The sequence below is a fragment of the Phoxinus phoxinus genome (assembly GCF_949152265.1).
Source record: "Phoxinus phoxinus genome assembly, chromosome: 10".
NCBI lineage: Eukaryota > Metazoa > Chordata > Actinopteri > Cypriniformes > Leuciscidae > Phoxinus > Phoxinus phoxinus.
In genome coordinates this window covers 8,253,951-8,261,798 of record NC_136885.1, presented here as the reverse complement: position 1 = coordinate 8,261,798, position 7,848 = coordinate 8,253,951, and positions in this window count along the sequence as shown.

The window sequence follows — 7,848 nt, the reverse complement described above, 5'->3', positions numbered from 1 at the left end:
CACTAGAATTTGTGGTAAAAATGCTGGAGGAAAACATGGAAGAGGAAACATGGAACATGGAAGAAGCTCTATGAAGAGGCATTGCTCATGGCATTTGTTTGAGGAATAGTAAACTCTTCAAATACTTATTTCTACTCTTGTGTTATTAGCAGCAATAGCCTTATTTGTAATCATTTTGGAAACCGATTACGGTCTAATTTTCAATGCAATCTGAATGAGTTTTGGGTTTCGACTAATCCATTTGTTCCTGCTGCACATGCAAAGCTTTTATCGCTGGTTACTTTGACGTCTGTGTAACTGCTCTTACAATAGAGAGATGGTATTGAAAGTCAATTATAACCATCTACAGTCCCTCTAATTAGACCATGTAGTTATTCATTTGAAATTACTTGACCACTAATTTCACAGGTCAGAGTGTATAATATGCGACTGCTAGATCTCAGGATTTCTGATTTCCTCTTTAGTCATCCCAATAACTCAAAGCTGACCTGGACTAAGGTAATTAATTTGATAATTAAACACTTAAATAATTAATGTGGAAACTATGCAACCAAGCAGATAAAATTTCACACTAAATTATTGTACATATTTAATGTTGATACACCGGTTTATTCGTGGAGTAAGAGGAATCATTCTTCATGTAACATATGTTTAAAACACTATGGTTTCATGATGTGCCTCATTTCAGGAAATAAACACAAGCGTCAGCACACAAATTAATGAATGAAGGTACAAGAAAGAGCTCAACTATAAAAGCTATATTTATAGTTACATAAATAGTTATAATAAGGACTCTCAAAAATTTCATTTTAGACGGTACATTAAAAAAACAACTGCAAAAATACAGAGCAAACATTTTAGGTTTTATGGATTGACCTTTTTACAGTTACAATTTACAGAAAAAAAACAAATTTAACTACACATTATAAGGGGACTTTTCACTTCCATAAACTGTAGACTTAACAGAATTTTACTATAAAATTACATTAAATGTTACAATGATATATATATATATATATTTTGTCCATCTACTGCATAGTGAGGAAACATCTAGGTTGCCTATTGTAACCCTTGTTCCCCAAAGGAGGGAACGGAGACGTTACGTTAGTGACTGACGAACTGGGATCGTGCCTGAGAGCCCTTTCACCTTAACTGAAAGTTAACTGAAACATCCAATGGACATTGGACATAGCAAATTAGATTAAAGTATCACATATCACGCCCCATGCTGCGGGTAAATAGTGTTGTGGTTTCAATCTTTCTTTTATCTTTAATCTTTTTATGAAATCACTTCTCAGAGATCTTTGATGCCAGAAATATTAGACTTTATTCACAAACAAAGCCGAGCAACCTCCTGCAGGAGATGACGCCCCGCAGGAGATGACTCCCGAACATCGGTTAGCTTTTCACATATATACATACATCGCCTCCAAAAATGGTCATACATCCTAGATAGGGTCTTGCACCATGTGACAAACTTAAATAGAATCCACTGCTGCATCAGCATTCTTGACCTTTCTGTAAGCCCCCAAAAGTCAAACCAAAGTCACACACTCACAAAGGAAATAAATAATAGTGTCTTAATATGTAGCTAAATTACTGATCTTCTAAATAATAAAATCTTCAACATTCCCTCCTCTGGGGCTTATCTAAGCCCCACTTTTAGTATCCTTTTCCAGAGTGTAGTTTCACAATCCAGCCCCCTCACTTATGCTACCTAGTGACTAAATCAAGTCACCCAGTCTCTTTTCCAATGACTAGATTATGCGCACCACACTCCGGAGGAGCATTCGAGCCAAACATCTCTCTCCATATATTTTCTTTCTTTCAGTTGTATTTTCTTTTTTCTTTCAATGGAGAGAGTAAAAGACTTCGAATTCTCCCTAATAAAACAAAAAAACATTGTTATAAGTGTGTGGATAAAGTTGGTTCAGCATTGCCTGTTATTGTCACAGTAGAGTATGTCAAACATAAAAATCCCTTATACATTTAAAAGTATTCTTGCGGTGTAGATATCCTCTTCGACCCAGACACTTTACGCATCGTAGAGGGTCACCCTTCGGGGAGAGGTTAGGCTAGCACATACACCCAGGGTCTGGCTCGTCAATCATCTTCTCCTTCCTCACTTGAGTCATTGTCCAATGCTTGTAAAATCCAATTTGTTTGGCCTGGGTAATCTTTTGGGTAATGTACTTTTGTTGCCCTCTAAGTTTATCTTTCCATTCTCTTGATATTTTAGCACCTCCATTTGCTTAACCGTGATTTTAACAACTAATGATCTTACTATGGGAAGTACACAACAGAATAATAACCACCTTTCAATATTGCAACTTCAGAAAACATTCCTAATTTAGCAAACCATGTTCATATTTCTCCAAACTTCAAATCAAGTTTTTCTTAACTTTTTGCTCTTAAACTTTTTTTGACTTAATCCTGTATTCGCTAAATGTTCCTCCCTGCACAGTATTATTTGGTAAACGTGCAACACTGATCTTCAAACATAAGTCCTTCTACTTTTCTCATGTAATTGTTTTCCTCCTAATGCAGACAAAGCATTACAGTAAATCTCTGCTGATTTATAATAAATAATTTATTCATTCTGCGTTTTTATTTTTCGTGATCCATATGAATTTTGATTTAAAATAGGGCTGGGTTAAATACCTATTTTTCTCATTTTCACTTGCTTCTTTTTATGAAGGAATATTAATTATTAAATTCGAAGAATCAATCTTTTAGTCAATCATTTTTAGTTGATGAACGAACAGAACATTGTAGTGCACCTTTTATCCTTTAAATCACTTTGTGCTTCGTTATAAAGTTTCATATTTTAAATTCAGTTTTATTACCAAAATGTAACAATAAATACCATTTGGACATTTTTTAATCTTGCGTTATAGCTCCTCATTGGAGCTCTTCAGTTCAAGCGGTTCTCAACTGAATACCTTTTCTTCCTTTCTACTAATTTCTAAATAAACTCTCATGAATAAACTAATTATGTCACATGTAATCACTTAAACTAAGAAAGCTTTAGAGCAATGTTACATTTACCTCATAAAAGTCATTCAATAAACTCATTAGACAATTAGAAAAAATAACTCCAGAAAATAACTTTTCTACTACCTTACATATTGATTATATGTACATTTCTTTTTTCTGTATATTTAAATAAATCTAACCATCTAAAACTTTTTATATCAACCATTTAAAACATAAAGCATTATAACTTAATTATTATTAAAACTTCCTTGTGTGCAATTTAAGTGTTCGTATACAATTCATTTTAATCTTCAATATTCTTGGAATAACTTGCTAACCCATTATCTGAATTTATTTCTGATAGCATTTCAAATCTAAGGAATACTTCTCTGTTAGAAATCTCATTTCTGCATCTGCCCCTCCTCTGCTATATCATTGCCTTTACCCGTCTATAATCCATTATCAAGCGTTTTAATAGTCCTTGTCGCCTATTTGTGTCGCTGTTCCTTTCTTAACTGTTTTTTGGCACAAATTTTTACAAATTTCACATTCGTAATCTCTCTTTACAAATTTCACATTCTTAATCTCTCCTTTTCCTTAATCTCTCATAATTCCCCCCTTGCGTACTGGTCAAAACCAGGCGCATCTGGATTGAAAATATTCAAAAGTGATGTTGGTGTAACAATCTGTCCTTCTCGTGAATGTCAAATATCTTTTTTACCCTCCTCTGGTACCATAAATTGTTCTTAAGAGCCTGTTTGTTATTGAATTCGAATAACTTCCAATTGAATTTGTCATTCTATTAGCACTACTTAATATTTTATTTAGTCAATAGCATAATGAATTATAACATAATCTTATGAATTAAAATTAAAATCGAATATTTGGTAATAGCCAGTCTTAATACTTGTTTTAATTTCAACTGTAGCCTTAAACTAATTAGGTATACCCCTGTATACCCCTGTATCTTTTGGATCTTTTTAAAATGTCTTTTAGTTCTTTTTTTTCTTTTTTTCCTTTATGAATTGTCTTAATTCCCATTATTCTATGTAAATTTCTTGAATTAGTCGTTAACATTCATTTTATCATCATACCATACATTTTTTCTCTTCAATAATTTTTTCTGGTGGGGTTATTATTAGGTTGCTACTAAATATTCAAGGGCTTTAACATTATATTTTTAGACAAGTTTGGTTGATGTTGAGTATTGTCTGAACTTGTACTCATCTCTTTCACTCTGTTGCTTCTCTTCTTTGCACAACTCCTTGTGAATCTCCCACTTTCTGCAACTTTTCATTCCTGTGAATTTGGTTAAGTTTGTCTCCTTTTTCCATTCATGTTGATCTTTGTGAGTTGTTGCAATGGGTTGTTTCCTCTCATTTGCAAGGGAAGATCATTGTTCCCTCACTTTCTGTTGTCGAGGGTGTTGAGGCTTGTTGGTGTATTTTAAGTCTTTTGAGCCTCTTCTGAGATTACAATGCACAGTCACTGGTTCTTTGTTAGAACCATCCCAGAAACCTTCCTGGAAGTGAGCTACTGTCATCTGTGAATGAAATCTTAATTATTTCTGTTAGTGACAACAACATATATTAAATCATCTGCTCATCTGGCCCATTGTCCTCCTCGGTGTTACCTGTAGAATGGTCATGTGGGCTGAGTGGTTTCCTTTCATTAGCAGCAGGGCTTGAACCCATATATTCCCTTTATTTTTCATAAATTTGGCTTTTTATCTTCATATTTGCACCTTCTTTACATTTTTCTCACATTCAATTTCAACTGTACTTTTTACAATTAGTCAACTCAACTCAGTTATCTCATGGTTTTGAGTCCCACTATCAGCACACTATTCATCTTGGACAACACTCAACCCACTTTACAAGACAAAAGTTACAAGACATTATTTCATACTTTTGACAAATAATCAGCTCCATCATGATGTGCTGAAAAGAAAAGTCAGATGTGTTATGCTCCATCATGATATCACAATATGCTGAAAAGAAAGTCAGATTTGTTATGCTCCATCATGATATTCTGAAAGGAAAGTAAGATGTGTTATACGCTGCGCAAAATGTGGCACTGTTTTTTCCCCTTTTTTTCTATTGCCACTACAGTTTCAACCAGGAAATTTAACCAAATTCATCCATGGTCATTATTTTATTGGGCAGAATTTGCCCTGTGGGCCCACATATTCAATTTTCAATACAGCTGTATTGGCAAAATAATTGATTTGCCTCAGTGTCTCTTCAAACTCAATCTCTCACTCCATTCATACTGTCACACGCATTGGCCAACACACACTCCAGTGGCTGCTAAAGCAGGTTCTGCTCTAAATGCAGAACTTATAATTTTAGCTGTGGAATGCCTCAGGTCAACACAACTATGTCCAATCACTATTGAGAAGTTTCCATGATCATAAGGTTTCCATTTAACACCGGTACAAACCCTTTTTTTTCTTTTTATAAACTCTAACATCCTCTATATTTTAGAATAATAGGCCTAGTTGGTCTAATTTTTCTTTCATATTATTTTTGTCTTTGCTCATGAGCTGCTTTTAAGAAGAAATTGGAGATCTCTGCATAATCTTGGATTCTTGGCCAGTAACATTTCCATGTCATTATCCCAGTTTTGACGTTTGTGATTTCATAATTTTGGACTTTTGGAGTAACTTTTCCCTCCAATCTATCTCTAGAATTTACCAAAACAAGATGGAGTGACCAGTATCATTGCTTTGTCAACAATAATAATCAATAATAATCATGCTTTTACAATAATAATCATGCTTTGACATTTTGTCTATCTTTTTCTTTGCCAGAGAATAATTCTATCATGCTTTTAGCCCTATAGTTGTTTAATCTAATAGCCCTCACTATACCAAATCCAGCCTCCGTTCTAATTATTTGGTGAGTTTGAGCACCCACTTCTGTCTGTCAACATATTTTCTTTTTCTTATAGGGCTGGACTTGTACCTACTGAAAAAGCAGAGAGGGTTAGTTTAGCAGAGAATATAAAGAATTGCTATGAGACCAGTGAATAATCAAAATGAATAAAGTTAATATAATAATTAACCAACTTTGAAGCAGTCTCTGGTGATCATTGAGGAGTCCACACCTGTGGTGCCCAGTTCTTCTGTTTTTAGATCATCAGTCCGTTGAAGCTTCTTGGCTGTCGCTCTGCATGTGTCGTCAGCCGATGCTGTCACTCAAAGGCCTGTTAGGCTCTGCTGTTTCTGCAATGAAGTTGATCCTGCCTGAGTTTTGCATCTCAGGATTTTCTCTTTTTCCTTAGGAAAAGTCTCAAGTGAACGTTTCACCTTTTCCAGTATTAAATCAGTCTTTCTCCTTGCTGAGCTTTCCAGAAAGTCAATTTCAGGAGGGGAGCTGAAAGCCCCTCACCCACTTCTGTCTTCTTCTTTCTGCAGTCGTGTCTTTTGACCTTTGGCCTCATTCGAAACTGTCATTGAAGCCATCTGAAATTTGAACACTCAGAGATCTGCATGAATCAAATTTAACTTTTAAAAATACTAGGTCCAATGTGCCTGAGCTATTAGCTCTTTATCTAAATTTCACTTTTTAACCATCCTTTTTACTAGTTCTTCTATATAAAAATCTCACTGGTTGACAACAGCAGTTCTTCCATTCTATTTTTAGTAAAGCAAGTTCTTCATTGCAGGAAAAAGCAAGCTATTTCTGTTTTTCAATATCAGCAGTAATCTAACTTTGATTATCTAAGTGTCAATTAAATAATTGTCCCTATCATAAAATCAGCTTTCAATCTTTATTCTATTTTTGCATGCTGTGTTCAAATAATCTAACATGGTGAATAACATTTTTCTCAACCAACATCAAGGAATTCCTCTTATTTTTTCTTTTTAATTATTGAATCAACAATTCCCATTTACTACAATTCTAAGATTCCTGTAAAATGTTTATGATTGTTGAAACTTAGTCACCCAATCTTGCTCACCTTCAGCACACTGCACAACTTATTTTTTCTTAACACAAACTTAATTATCTGCAATGGAATAATTTTTTCCACTCTGTCTTCAGGGATAATGAGATACAAATTTTAGACGTCTTCAGATATATCATATAATATATTAAGCACGTGCAATCTTATTTATATTGATCTATTAATATATATATATATTATTTTTCGGCTACATTTATTGATTAAATATATATCTTTCTTTTTTTTTTTAATCTTATTTCACACTGCAATAATCTGCAAAGTTAATATCTTGAAACAATTGTCTTCCTTTACTTTTGTTAATACACAACATTTATTTCATGTCTCTAAATCTCATTCACACATTCTTTGTCTCTTTTCAAGTGACCAGGGTCAGGGGGTCACTATTTTTACCCACAGGCACAGTCAAGCAAGACACAGGATCCCACAGAGACACACACCCTATTCTGTACTCTATTCCCTGTCAGATCTGAATTATTCGCTACTTCTCAATTTTTTTTTTTTTTTAAAACACTACATTAAATATTCACTGTTTCACCTCCTCAACAGAGCAAAAAACAATACCTCTAAGATTCACTGATTCACTTCCTCAACACAGTGAAAAAACAATACCTCTTTAACTATACTAAAACTTCATCTGTGCACATGCTATTTACTTGTATCCTTCAAGGCCCACTTACAAGTAAAACACAAATCAATAATAACTGATATCCTTATCAGTACGGTTGTCATCCATCCAGGCCCACTTGACAACATAAAATCTTCTTCTGTGTATATGCTATTCTTGTATCATTCAATGCCCACTTACAAGAAAAACACCCTGTGTGCATGCTTTTTGCGTAATCATCCATCGAGGCCCTCTTGAAATACGCAAAAACACAGATAAATCAACTGATATCCTTATCA